The sequence below is a fragment of the Cucurbita pepo genome, chromosome LG16 (genome assembly GCF_002806865.2).
Source record: "Cucurbita pepo subsp. pepo cultivar mu-cu-16 chromosome LG16, ASM280686v2, whole genome shotgun sequence".
Classification (NCBI taxonomy): Eukaryota; Viridiplantae; Streptophyta; class Magnoliopsida; order Cucurbitales; family Cucurbitaceae; genus Cucurbita; species Cucurbita pepo.
In genome coordinates, this window is record NC_036653.1 from 2469418 (window position 1) to 2484567 (window position 15150).

The window sequence follows — 15150 nt, forward strand, 5'->3', positions numbered from 1 at the left end:
GTCTCTGGAATCAAATACTCCACAAGAGGAGCTCCAATTTGGACCAAAAAGTCTTCACTTAACCACTGAAGTGAATTCCTTAAATGAGTTGGAAGGGGAATGGGCCAAGCTTTCATTTCAGTTGTGAGCTTTGCTTCATCGAATCAAGAGGGCATTTGACGTACGACTTCGAAGAAGTATGGTCTCTTTTTTTCCAGCTCATTGACGAAGAAGCTGGCATCTGCTAGAAACCTTACGAATATTTTTTTTTATCAACAGATTGGGAAGTGTCATTGCCTCAAAAATGTATAGTTTTTTCCTTGGAAGATTAACCACGCTTGAATTCATACTTATGATATGCTCCAACTAAGATCTCCTTGGTTAGCTATCTCACCAAGTTGCTGTCGCTTTTTCTTAAAGAACCTGAGTCTCAAATTCATTTGTTCAGCAACTGCCCGTTTGCTGACTTATCTACAATAATCTTTTGGCTGGACTATTACAAGACCATGGGATATCTTCACTCTCCTCCATCTATCTCTCAGCGGACATCCGTTCAAGAAAGGCAAAAGATTTTGTGGAGCAACTTCATTAACCTTTGGTAAAAAAAGAAAATAAATGCTGGAATCTTCTCAGATAAACACCATAACATCAATATTTTTATTAATTTTTCTTTTCTAGCTTTATCTTGAAGATCATCTCCTCAATTTTGTAACTGTAGTTTATCTGTACTCATTTCTCATTAATTATTCTCTGAGAGGATTTCCTTTTGCAATATATTTCAGCAACCAATGAAATTGTTTTTATTCCTATAAAAAGATGAGTTAGAAGGAAGCATCCCAGGCATTATTTGCGAAGCACCAACCAACATTAAAGATGTTGGAAAGATTGCACTAGCAAAAGACAGCAAAAGAACAAGTAAAGAAGAGATCCAACTGATTCTCCTCACAAACATTGCAATACACATTATTCTGACAACTAAAATATGAGATTACGAAAAGGGCTCTGTTTGTTAAGAATACAAGACAAAGATATGCCTTAAATACAAGCCAAAATTAAGCCTAGCTATAGACCATATCTACCACAGGACTTTCGTTTTTCTCGAGCCAAAATTTCAATAAAATAACAAAAAAGAATGTTGCACACCAAAAGGGCTCATCCCTTGTTTGTTGTCCCAATATAGTGACTGGAAGTAAACCTCTGTCTATGTCAAGTGGCATAATCTATTCAAGTCAAACACACACCAAAAATCTCAAAAAGAATGTTCCAAGGCAAATTTGCTCACTCACATTCTCCACAAAACATGATTAAGTCCCCAATAGTGTATTTGCACAAGACATATCATTGCAACCCCAATACCAAAGAAGAGTACCTCTAAATATGGTCATTAATCCACATGACAAGCAAAAAGGGCATCTGCACCTAACTACAAAAAAAAACTTCAACCCAACCGAATAAAACCTAGCTCGTGATTACAAACAGGTTGTGTAACCGATACCTACAAGGCGGCATTACACCCATAAACCTCCCAAACTTCCTCGCACAATATCTCCACCTCTCTCACAAAACTACTGTCTATTCTTTTATTTTTCTCAATAAAATTTGGTTTCTTGAAAAAATATAATATTTGGGAAAAAAGGAAAAATAAAAAACTCGAGTGTTGAAAAATATCATATATAATGGACCAACCTCGAGCATTGCAATCACGGCATGCCCACTTGTGGGGCTATAAGACATGCGAACAACTCGAGCACCAATGTTAATGGAAGAGATCTTGCAACCAGTTAATGCATCACATTCTGTGGCCAAAAAAGTAACGTGAAAAAACATCATTCAAAAAGGTTACAGTGCTTAACCAGAAAGAAATAGGCTAATATAAGAAATGCTTTTCAAACTTGATTAATAAGATTGCCAGATACTAAGTTTATAACAATATGGCCATTAATTATGACTACCATCATTCAGGAACAGTGTCAAAAACTAGGTTTCCTTTTAAGTGAGAAGCACAAAAAAGAGATCGAGCAGAGGCCTAACTCCTAGGTAAAATAGCATTTTTGCCAATTTCAGCTGGGGAAAGGCTAAATAGCAAGTATAATTCTACAACCACGTTACAGCTTGGGAATTTTTTTTTTTGTAACTATTCTCTTGGTGATATTTTAACTAATTGGGAGGTTTCTTGTAACCCCAATTAGCCCTTTGTAAATTTAATGAAATACGAAATCCGTTCTCTGTTTCTCTTCCCAAAAAAAAAAAAAAGAAAACTCAACTACAACCATATGAACCCTAGTAATGATCAGACCACTCAAGTCCCTAACATGGCTCCGAGCATTGTATCATGACTTATAAGATCACATAATAACAGCAAAATAGTCCACGAGAAAGACTACGCAATTCTCTCAAGCTCCCCTCCTTCCACTCTGAATTTTCATCATCAAACATTTCCATATTGAAATTTAGAAAGAATAATCAGCACGTTTCATAGGTCCGCAGCCTATAACATATGATGAGTATCCTTATCATAAGAACGTTTACCAATTATAGTAAGATCCAGAATTAAACCAGTCAATTGGCGTGAGATAGAAAAATAGAGAGAACCGCTCCAAATGAAATAGTTCACAAGGGAAATGAAGCAGAAATAATTACTGACCAACGATGTAAGTCCCAATGGCGACGGCAACGAGTGCCTGATGGGAATGAAATGCGGCAGCATGAGGTTGCAATGGTTTGAGACCTCTTCCTACATGTCGTAGATCCAGATGGTGAATCGTGTTCCACTCCATTTTTCTACCGAGATTTCAACCTTCCAGCTTCCGCGTCATATAAACATAGGTGAGTGTAACTTGAATTCAAAAATAAAATCAAATTGGATCAAGAAGAATAACGAAAGCACTAACGTTAGATCTTTAATGCGGCATGATTCAAATGGTACCTGCTGAATGAACAATCGATCTGCTTTGGTTTATTCAACTCTGTCTCTGTCTTTGCGCCTGGAACTCGAAGGAAATGAAGAAACAGAACACGCTCTCGAATCGGATGGACCGATCGGAAGGTCGCTAACATGCAATATTTCTATAAAAATTTATAATTATATAAAATAATAAATAAAATTCTTATATTTATATTATATTCACATAAGTGGCATTTTATTTTTTTTTTAATGTTTTATTGATTTTTTTTACCATATTATAAAAATGTTGATTCACGGCTTAATGAACATTTCATTCACAGTGTAAGCATCGAGAATAGATTGAATTTTAAAAATAAATTAAATTAAAGCATAAATATTTTATTATATAATTAGTCCATTAAATCTCATTCAAATTTAAATATATATTTTATATTTTTATATTTTAATATTTAATATATAAACAAATAAATATATTTCGCTAAACTCTTTAATTAATCAATTCTATTAATCAGGGCTCATTTCACTATAAATCTTTAGTTAAACTCTTATGTAGGACAAGTTGTGTCCATGTATATGATTACTATAGGCAAAGCAACCCACCCATTCTACTACAAATGATTTGATTCAAACCATTCGTATGGAGACAGTGAGTAAGGGTATCCTATATAATGAGTTTGTATAAGACTGAATCATGAAATATTTAATATATCTTTACAAAAAAAAAAAGTAATTGAGGAAATCAATATTTTAAAAAATAATCATATGTGACTAAAGATTAATCTTGAACGAGTTATAAACTTTTTATGAGAGATTTATCCCGTGATTTGAATGAGTGAGAGTGGCTTTTGCAGCCTAACCAGATAAGAAGCCATAAACATAATCTTACGAGATTGACGGGCTTTTTTTTTATTGTCGGACGTGATTTCGGAACTCGAACAATAGGGCTACACCCGCTCACTAGCTAAGGAGAGATTTAATTTATAGTTGGATCATAAACAAATTGTTCTAATCAATAATTCTTAGGTAAAAGATGTAATTACATGGGTAAGACAAACTTTTGACCCGTTGTAATTAGAAACAATTTGTAATGGATGGTCTTGTCTCTTATGACCGACACAACTTGTCCTATAGTGAAGTAGCACAAACATCAACCATTCTTAAATCTACTATGTTATATATTTTATTATACATTTAATGCACATTGAAGTGTATAAATGAATATTGGAGTTATGTCGAGTCAATATAATCTAGTAGCTTTTGTTAGATGAACACGACTCTCCACAATGGTATGATATTGTCCACTTTGAGCATAAGCTCTCATGGTTTTATAAACCCATGATCATTCCCTAAATTAGCAGACGTGAGACTTTCATCATCCAACAACTTTAATTTTATATTTGAAAGTTGATGTATATATTAAATATTTATTGATTTTTTTTAATTTTTATTTTGTAGTTTAATAGTGTTTTAAGTATTCATTAGATATTGTATAATGCTCCAATTTTTAAAATAATAAAAAAGAGTTTTCCTTTAAATAATAATAATAAATAAATAAATAAGAAAATATATTCCGGACAATCTATTGATCAAACTATTATGGAAACGATTCTTAATAGAGATAATGCCAAACAAATTTGGGACTCTATGAAGCAGAAGTACCAAGGTTCCACAAGAGTTAAAAGAGCACAACTCCAAGCTCTTAGGAAAGAGGTTGAAGTCCTACCGATGAAAGAGGGGTGAGAGTGTTGATGCTTATTTTGCTCGAACTCTCACCATTGCAAATAAGATGAAAATTCATGGCGAAAACATGAAACAAGTGGTGATTATTGAAAAAATCTTGAGATCAATGACCTCAAGATTTGACCATATTAAATGTTCGATTGAAGAGTCTAATAACTTAGACACTTTAACTAACGATGGATTGCAAACCAGCTTGCTGGTACATGAGCAAAGACTGAATGGAGGTGTAGGTGTAGGTGATGAACAAGCACTAAAGGTGACATATGATAATAGATTCGGTGGAAGAGGAGGTGATCGAGCTCGTGAAGCTTTACGAGGAAGAGGAAGAGGTAGACATCCATTCAACAAAACTATAGTTGAGTGTTATAAGTGTCATCAGTGTCCTCAATGGGAGAAAGAAGCAAATTATGCTGAACTTGAGGAGGAAGAAGAAATGTTGCTGATGTCATATGTGGAGCTCAATCAATCAAGGAGGGAAGATATTTGGTTCCTTGATTTGAGGTGTAGCAATCATATGTGTGCAAACAAGGAATGGTTCTCATATCTTAATGAGGAATTCCGACAATCTGTGAAGCTTGAAAATAGTTTCAAGATGACAGTGTTGGGAAAAGGTAACATTAGATTGCAAGTTGCTGGAGTCACTTAGGTAATCACTGATGTTTTCTATATACCTGAGTTGAAAAACAACCTATTAAGTCTTGAAAAATTGCAAGAAAGAGGTGTATCTATTTTGATACAACATGGAGAATGCAAAATCTATCATCCCAAGATGGGGCTTATGCAAACAACAACGTCTGCAAATAGGATGTTCATATTACTTGCAAGAATCATGCCACAAACCAACACTTGTTTCTAAATAATTATAGAAGAAAACACTCATCTTTAGCACTGCAGATATGGGCATCTAAGTTTCAAAGGTTTGAGAACATTGCAACATAAGAAAATGGTGAGAGGGTTACCCCAATTGAAAGAATCATCTAAAATATGCACTGATAGCATGGTGAGAAAGCAACCTAGGGATGCATTTCCAAAGATAAGTTCATGGAGAGCAACATAAAGGCTGCAACTGGTACATGCAGACATCTGTGGACCCATCAAACCTCTTTCCAACAATAAGAAGAGATATTTTATAAGTTTTATTGATGATTACAGCTACAAGGTGTGGATATATTTTCTTGTTGAAAAATCTGAAGCCTTTACTATCTTCAAGAATTTCAAAAATGTTGTTGAGAAAGAGACTTGAGATTTTATTCGTTGTTTACGCACATATAGGTGTGGAGAATTCACCTCTCACGGGTTCAATAGTTTTTGCAAAACTAATGTTATTAGTAGACAACTTATCGCAGCCTACACTCCCCAACAAAATAGTGTAACTGAGTGCAAGAACCGAACAATCATGAACGTGGTTAGAAGTATATTATCAGAGAAGTAAGTTCTAAAGAATTTCTGGCCAGAAGCAGCAAATTGGACAGCGCACATGCTCAACAGAAGTCCTAATGTCGATTATTTTCGAGTTTTTGGATGCATTGACCATGCTCATGTATCAGACAGTAAGAGAAAGAAGTTGGATGTTAAAAGTTTTCAATGTGTGCCGCTAGGGATGAGTGAAGAGTCTAAAGCATATAGACTCTATGATCCAGTGTCCAAGAAGATAGTTGTAAGCATAGATGTGATTTTTGAATAAAATAAGTGTTGGAATTGGGGAAAAAGTAATGAAGAAGCTAGACTTGATACCCTTGAATGGAAAGATAGTAATATAGAAGAACGCGAACATGACTAAAGTGAGGAAGAATCAGAAAAGTATGTAATAGCAGAAGAAGAAGGGGAAGTTAGTATATCTTTCCGTGAGTCATTTGAATCAAATTCTTCAACATCTGAAGAAAGCACATCCGAAGTGAGGAACAGAAGAGCACCATTATGGATGAAAGATTATGTAAGCGGGGAGAATTTTCTGAAGAAGTTGAGCACAACAATTTAGTTATATTAACCTCAACTACTGATCCGACTACCTTTGAAGAAACTGTTCAAAGTTCAAAATGGAGAGCTGCAATGGACTTGGAGATAGAAGCCCAAACGAAACGAGGCTTGGGAGTTGACAGATTTGCCTAAAGGAATGAAGAAGATTGGAGTAAAGTGGTTTTCAAAACCAAACTCAATGAAAATGGTGAAGTTGACAAGTATAAGGCTAGGTTGGTAGCAAAATATTATGCACAACAACATGGTATAAACTATACGTAAGTGTTTGCATTTGTGGCTAGGTGGGATACTCTTCGAATGATAATTGTTTTAGCGGCTCGAAATAGTTGGAACGTGTATCAGTTTGACATGAAAAGTGCTTTCTTATATGGAGAGTTAAAAGAAGCCGTCTTTGTTGAGCAACCACAAAGCTAGGAGAACAAAGGTCAAGAATACTTGAAGAAGACATTATATGGCGTTAAACAAGCCCCACGTGCATGGTACAATCAAATTGAATCACATTTTGTCAAAGAAGAATTTGAAAGGTGCAACTGAAACCATACTTTATTCATACAAACAGGAGATGGAGGTAAAATTTTGATTATTAGTTTATATGTTGACGATTTAATTTTTACCGGTAATGATGAGAGCATGTTTGTTAAGTTCAAGAATTCTATGAAACTTGAATTTGAAATGACTGGTTTGGAAAAAATGAAATATTTTCTCGATGCAGAGATTTTACAAAATCCTGAAGACATTTATATTAGTTAGAGAAAGTATGCAAAAGAAGTTTTGGAGAAATTTAGGATGGAAAAAAGTAATTGTGTGAAAAACCCTAGTGTTCCTAGGGTTAGACTGATAAAGGATGAAGGAGTTAAGGTCAATGCCTAAATGGTGTGAAAGTTATCTTATTTATAATAAAATTAATTACAAGGATATGAAAATAGTAATAAATGGAAATAGCCATAAATGAAAAAATACTTATCGTAATAGATATTTGCCTTATAATAAAATATCGAATATAATATATATGGTAAACTATAATTTATTACTAAATATCCTTAAAATATCGGATTTGAACGAACGTGAAGCTTGGATCTGAAAAGTTCAAAGAGGTTGAGAAACACTTTTCGTGAAGATGTCAACAACCTGGTTCAGAGGAGGTGTAGAGAAACACTTTTTTGGCCATCGAAAATTGCAAAGGGATCGCCGCGCAGCGGCGATGCTACCTTGGCTTCGACGAGAATATGTCTAACCCATGAAGAGGGATTGTCGCTTAGCGACAATGCTGCCTTGGCTCTGGTGAGAATATGTCTAACCCCAAGAAGTAGAAGGGGAAACCTAGAACAAGGGACAAAGACAATGTTAAAGCCGGAAGAGTCGCCACATTGGGCGAAGGAGCCAATTTTGGCGAGAAGGGCAGCTGGAAGAGTCGCCACATTGGGCGAAAGAGCCAATTTTGGGGAAAAGGGCGGGGGCAACTTGGTTGGCGAAGAGGCCAGTGCGGCGCCCAGATTCCAAAGGTAAATCTCTACATAAAGTCGATGGACTTCTCAAGATTCTGTATATTTCCAAAGGATGAAGATCCTAAGATTAGGGTTTCTGTGAAGGATTAAGGATGAAGGGAAAATTGGGAAGAAAATGAAAGAGGCTATGTTTGGAAAAGGTGAGGTTGTATGTACAGAGTATGGCGAAGGGTGATTTGGAGGTCAAAAGAACGGAGCCGAAGAGTAATCAATCGGCTCTACATGTGGCAGCCATGACAACTGCCCCTGCAGCGTCAAAGCCAACAGTGGTGGTGGAGAAGAACCGTAGAAGATTTCAAAAGCCATTGAAAAGAAAGGATCGGGGTTGTTAAACCGAAAAGGCTCTGATACCATGAGAATGTTTGCTTAATCCACCACACCTAAATGGTGCGAAAGTTATCTTATTTATAATCAAATAAATTACAAGGATATGGAAATAGTAATAAATGAAAATAACAATAAATGAAAAAATACCTATCGTAATAAGGCAAATATTAGATATTTGCCTTATAATAAAATATCAAATATAATATATATGGTAAATTATAATTTATTACTAAATATCCTTAACATATAAACAATTGATTGGAAGCCTTATGTATCTAACTGCAACAAGGCCGAATTTAATGTATGGTCTCTCATGAGCAGATTTATGGCAAGTTCAACTGAGTTGCATTTGAAAGTTGCAAAAAGGGGGTTGAGAAACTTAAAAGGTACTGTAGATTTGGGAGTCCTTTATCGGAAAAGGGGTAATGGAGAGTTGATACAATATACTGGCAGTGATTATGTAGGAGATATAGATGACAAAAAACAACCTGTAGTTATTTTGTCTACTACTGAAGCAGAATTTGTGGCAGCCGCCTCTTGTGCTTGTCAAGGGGTGTTGATGAGGAGAGTTTTGAAAAAACTTGGTTATTTTCAAGACAAGTGTATCACTATGTTATGTGAAAACAGTTCCACGAGTAAACTGAAAGCATCCCTCCAATCAATTTAGGGGAGAAATTGTTCAAGATGGTCATACTAGACCGTATCTTTAGGTTTGAAATGGCTAGCTTATATCATTTCTTTAAGAATGTTACCACTAAATTAATTATTGGGTTGTTGATTTTTTTTATTTTTGGAGTTTACTAATTTTATCTTTTGCTCAATTCATTAGTTTGTATTCTCTCTTGTGTGTACAAACATTTAGCCAATATTCTTCCTTGCATTTTCTCTCATATTTCTTTGTGTTCATCTCGAACGGGTGTGAGCATTGTTATGCGGTCCTAACAACTGGTACTAGAGTTAGGCGAAATTCACCATGATTTGTGAAGATGGAAAGTTCAAAAATTTCAATTGAGAAGTTCGATGGATCTGATTTCAATTTCTGGAAGATGCAAATTGAAGATTATCTGCACCAGAAAGATCTTCACGAACCCTTATTGGGGGTGAAGCCAGATACCATGACCATGGAGCAGTGGAAGCTCAAGGATCGATAAGCCTTAGGATTGATCTGGTTGACGCTATCTAGAAACGTGGCGTTCAACATAATCAAGGAGAAGACAACTTCATACATATTGAAGGCAATGTCGAATATGTACGAAAAACTGTCAGCTATGAACAAGGTGTACCTGATGCGAAGGTTGTTCAATCTACAAATGTCTAAAGGTGGATCTGTTGTTGGTCATATAAATGAATTCAATACGATTGTAAGTCAACTAAATTCGGTGAAAATTAATTTCGAAGATGAAATTAAAACATTGATTTTGATGTCATCTTTACCCGAGTCGTGGGATACTGTTGTTGCCGCGATCAGCAGTTTCCAAGAATCTGAGAAACTGAAGTTCGATAAAATTTGAGATATAGTTCTCAGCAAAAGTATTCGCAAGCGAGAAACTAGAGATTAATCTGGTAGTACTCAACTCTTAGTGTTGACCAAAGGGGAAGAAGTACATTGAAGGGCCCGAACAAAGGTCAATCAAAATCGAAGAACTGTGAAAATTTTCAAAACAGACCAAACGTAACGTGTTGGAGTTGTGGAAAAAAAATGGTACTTTCAGACAGATCGTACAAGACCAAAGAGGAAGCAGAATCACGAATCAGAGTATGACGATAATTCTATAAATTCAGCATAAGACATTGGGGATGCTCTCATCCTCAACGTGGACAGTCCAACTTAATTCTAAATTTTGGATTCAGGTGCATCTTTTCATTCGTCTACAAATAAGAAACTGTTTCAAATTTGAAGTCTGGAAATTTTGAGAAGGTGTATCTTGTGACAACATAGCTTTCAAGATTGAAGGAAAGGGGGATGTCTGCATAAAAACTCCGGCAGGAAATCAATAGACATTATGTCAGATGCATTCTGCCTCGACAAGAACCTGATCTCTATTGGGGTCAGTTGGACAACATAGGTTATGTAATAGATTTTGGGAAGAGTTTGTGGAAAATTGTGAATGGTGCTATGGTGGTAGCACGTGCCACAAAATTTGAAACTTCATACACTACTTCAGTATGTATGAACATGGTTGCTTTGCTGAGAGTGCTTCAAATTCAAGTCTATGGCATAATAAACTGGACATATGAGCGTCAAAGGATTGAAGATGTTGGCTGCGAAATGAGTTTTAGAAGGTTTGAAATTTATTGATATGAGTCATTGTGAGAACTGCGTTATGAGCAAACCGAAACGAGTTAGCTTCACAAAGGCTGCCAGAGAATTGAAGAAATTGCGGTTGGAAATCGTTCATACAGACGTTTAGGGACCATATCCAGTTTCATCACTTGGCGGATCAAAGTTCTACGTCACCTTTATCGATGATTTCAGTAGGAAGGTTTGGATTTATTTCATGAAACACAAATCAGATGTGTTTGCCACCTTCAAGAAGTGAAAAGCTGAAGTTGAAAATCAGATCGGCTTAAAGATCAAATGTCTAAGGTCTGGCAATAGAGGAGAGTACGACAAGTCAGAATTCAAAGCATTTTGTTCAGCTTGGGGAATTCAATTAACGAGAACAGTTCCTGGTAAAACAAGACAAAACAGTGTTATTGAAAGGTTGAACAGAAGGAGTATGAGGATTCATTCTGGATTGTCAAATACATTATAGGTTGATGTTGTTGAATACAACACTCTACTTAATCAATAGAGGGTCATTAGTACCCTTGGAGTTCAAGTTGCCAAAAGAAGTATGGACAGGAAAAGAACTCAAGTACTCTCACTTGAGAACTTTTTGTTGTACTGCGTATCTTCGTGTTGATCCAAAGAAGAGTGACAAGCTTGACGCTGAGGCTATGAAATGTTACTTTATAGGATATGATTCTGACATGTTCAGGTACAAGTTTTGGGATGTCAAGAACAAGAGAATCGTGAGATATTGTGACGTGACTTTAGATGAAAAATGTCTTGTATAAGAACAAAGAGAAAAAAGGTTCCCAGACAATGAATCAAGTGGAAATTAAGATTGAATTGCAGAATAATTCACAGAGTGATGTTGTAGCAGATACTCAAGAAACTTCTTAGACTATTGTTGAGGAACCAGAAGTGGAGCAAGTGATACCTAAGCAAGTGTTGAAAAGATCATCTAGAGCTAGCAGAGTACCTAATAGGTATATACCGTCATTACACTATCTGTTGCTGACTGATGAAGGGAACTAGAGCTCTTTGATGAGACCTTACAGTTGGAGGATACAACCAAGTGGGAGCAAGCCATGGATGATGGGATGTCTGGGCTTTAGAAATGCATTGCTCTTTCAACTACTAAAGTTGAGTACGTGGCAATAGCTGAAGTTGGAAACGAGATGATATGAATGACAGACTATCTAGAATAATTGGGCAAGAAGCAGCACGAGAAGATTCTTTATACAGATTAGTTAGTGATTCTGGTGGGTACCCAGTCTATCATTCAAAGAAAAAACATAGAAGGCGATACCATTTCACTCGCAGGTTAGTGGAAGATGGTGATGTGTTTGGCGAAGGATAGAAGGTCCAAAGAATCCAACAAACATGTTGACAAAATGTGTTGACGTTGGAACATTCAGATTGTGCTTTGGATCGTCGTATTCAGGTTCTACCAGAGCTTCTAGTAGAGATACAGATTTTTAGAAATAAGTCCTGATATCAAGAGCTGGAAAGAATCGAACGGGAACAACCGCGTCCGAGTAGGTTGAGGGGATAGAAGGTCCCTATGAAGTGGAAGGAACAGTAGGTCTCGATGGCGTAACGGCAGATGACCGTGTTGAAGAGGCAGAAGGCCTCGTCGAAGTGATAACCTCCGTTTGTTTTCTAGAAAGTCTTGTTTTAGACCTGGTCACCAATGTGAAACCAACATCCATCGCATAGCTGTCAGATGTCATTGGAGTAGGGGTATTTGAAGAAACAATGGGCTTCTTCCCTTTCTCTACCGTTTTCTTTTCGGTCATCTCTAGGTGAAAGAGAGTGGTTAGGGAGAAGATTTCTTCGAGTAAAAACTCTCTTGAGAGGTAGTCTGCCAAGGGGTTTTTGACCCCTTTTATAGACAAAATTTGAAAGTCGAAGCAAGATAAAATTGCTTGCCATCTAGCAAAAATTTGTTTAGATACGAGATTCTTCACATCCTTTTCTAAAACAAATTTGGAAGCTCTAGAATCCGTTTTGATAACATAGTTTTACTAATTAAATCACTTTGAAATTTCTGTACACAGAGTACTATTGAAAGTATTTCTCCTTTTACGGTTGAGTAATTCTTTTGAGTAGAATTCCATATTCTCGAATGAAAAAAGACAATGGATTCTTTCTTGTCAAGGGACTGTTTCAGGATTCACCTTATGTATCTAACTGCAACAAGGCCGAATTTAATGTATGGTCTCTCATGAGCAGATTTATGGCAAGTTCAACTGAGTTGCATTTGAAAGTTGCAAAAAGGGGGTTGAGAAACTTAAAAGGTACTGTAGATTTGGGAGTCCTTTATCGGAAAAGGGGTAATGGAGAGTTGATACAATATACTGGCAGTGATTATGTAGGAGATATAGATGACAAAAAACAACCTGTAGTTATTTTGTCTACTACTGAAGCAGAATTTGTGGCAGCCGCCTCTTGTGCTTGTCAAGGGGTGTTGATGAGGAGAGTTTTGAAAAAACTTGGTTATTTTCAAGACAAGTGTATCACTATGTTATGTGAAAACAGTTCCACGAGTAAACTGAAAGCATCCCTCCAATCAATTTAGGGGAGAAATTGTTCAAGATGGTCATACTAGACCGTATCTTTAGGTTTGAAATGGCTAGCTTATATCATTTCTTTAAGAATGTTACCACTAAATTAATTATTGGGTTGTTGATTTTTTTTATTTTTGGAGTTTACTAATTTTATCTTTTGCTCAATTCATTAGTTTGTATTCTCTCTTGTGTGTACAAACATTTAGCCAATATTCTTCCTTGCATTTTCTCTCATATTTCTTTGTGTTCATCTCGAACGGGTGTGAGCATTGTTATGCGGTCCTAACAACTGGTACTAGAGTTAGGCGAAATTCACCATGATTTGTGAAGATGGAAAGTTCAAAAATTTCAATTGAGAAGTTCGATGGATCTGATTTCAATTTCTGGAAGATGCAAATTGAAGATTATCTGCACCAGAAAGATCTTCACGAACCCTTATTGGGGGTGAAGCCAGATACCATGACCATGGAGCAGTGGAAGCTCAAGGATCGATAAGCCTTAGGATTGATCTGGTTGACGCTATCTAGAAACGTGGCGTTCAACATAATCAAGGAGAAGACAACTTCATACATATTGAAGGCAATGTCGAATATGTACGAAAAACTGTCAGCTATGAACAAGGTGTACCTGATGCGAAGGTTGTTCAATCTACAAATGTCTAAAGGTGGATCTGTTGTTGGTCATATAAATGAATTCAATACGATTGTAAGTCAACTAAATTCGGTGAAAATTAATTTCGAAGATGAAATTAAAACATTGATTTTGATGTCATCTTTACCCGAGTCGTGGGATACTGTTGTTGCCGCGATCAGCAGTTTCCAAGAATCTGAGAAACTGAAGTTCGATAAAATTTGAGATATAGTTCTCAGCAAAAGTATTCGCAAGCGAGAAACTAGAGATTAATCTGGTAGTACTCAACTCTTAGTGTTGACCAAAGGGGAAGAAGTACATTGAAGGGCCCGAACAAAGGTCAATCAAAATCGAAGAACTGTGAAAATTTTCAAAACAGACCAAACGTAACGTGTTGGAGTTGTGGAAAAAAAATGGTACTTTCAGACAGATCGTACAAGACCAAAGAGGAAGCAGAATCACGAATCAGAGTATGACGATAATTCTATAAATTCAGCATAAGACATTGGGGATGCTCTCATCCTCAACGTGGACAGTCCAACTTAATTCTAAATTTTGGATTCAGGTGCATCTTTTCATTCGTCTACAAATAAGAAACTGTTTCAAATTTGAAGTCTGGAAATTTTGAGAAGGTGTATCTTGTGACAACATAGCTTTCAAGATTGAAGGAAAGGGGGATGTCTGCATAAAAACTCCGGCAGGAAATCAATAGACATTATGTCAGATGCATTCTGCCTCGACAAGAACCTGATCTCTATTGGGGTCAGTTGGACAACATAGGTTATGTAATAGATTTTGGGAAGAGTTTGTGGAAAATTGTGAATGGTGCTATGGTGGTAGCACGTGCCACAAAATTTGAAACTTCATACACTACTTCAGTATGTATGAACATGGTTGCTTTGCTGAGAGTGCTTCAAATTCAAGTCTATGGCATAATAAACTGGACATATGAGCGTCAAAGGATTGAAGATGTTGGCTGCGAAATGAGTTTTAGAAGGTTTGAAATTTATTGATATGAGTCATTGTGAGAACTGCGTTATGAGCAAACCGAAACGAGTTAGCTTCACAAAGGCTGCCAGAGAATTGAAGAAATTGCGGTTGGAAATCGTTCATACAGACGTTTAGGGACCATATCCAGTTTCATCACTTGGCGGATCAAAGTTCTACGTCACCTTTATCGATGATTTCAGTAGGAAGGTTTGGATTTATTTCATGAAACACAAATCAGATGTGTTTGCCACCTTCAAG

General features: G+C 36.3%; 1 long non-coding RNA gene across 2 annotated transcripts; it reads right to left on the reverse strand.

Annotated features, from left to right (window-relative positions):
* Nucleotides 1-1635: 1635 nt before the first annotated feature.
* On the reverse strand, nucleotides 1636-3036 carry LOC111777355. Of its 2 annotated transcripts, none has more exons than XR_002812391.1 (3): nucleotides 2906-3036; nucleotides 2624-2815; nucleotides 1636-1775 (listed from the first exon to the last, which is right to left on the reverse strand). It is a non-coding gene; the product is annotated as an uncharacterized LOC111777355 (long non-coding RNA). The 2 variants fall into 2 exon arrangements; XR_002812390.1 differs by having other exon boundaries at nucleotides 1637-1775; nucleotides 2624-2783.
* Nucleotides 3037-15150: the final 12114 nt, after the last annotated feature.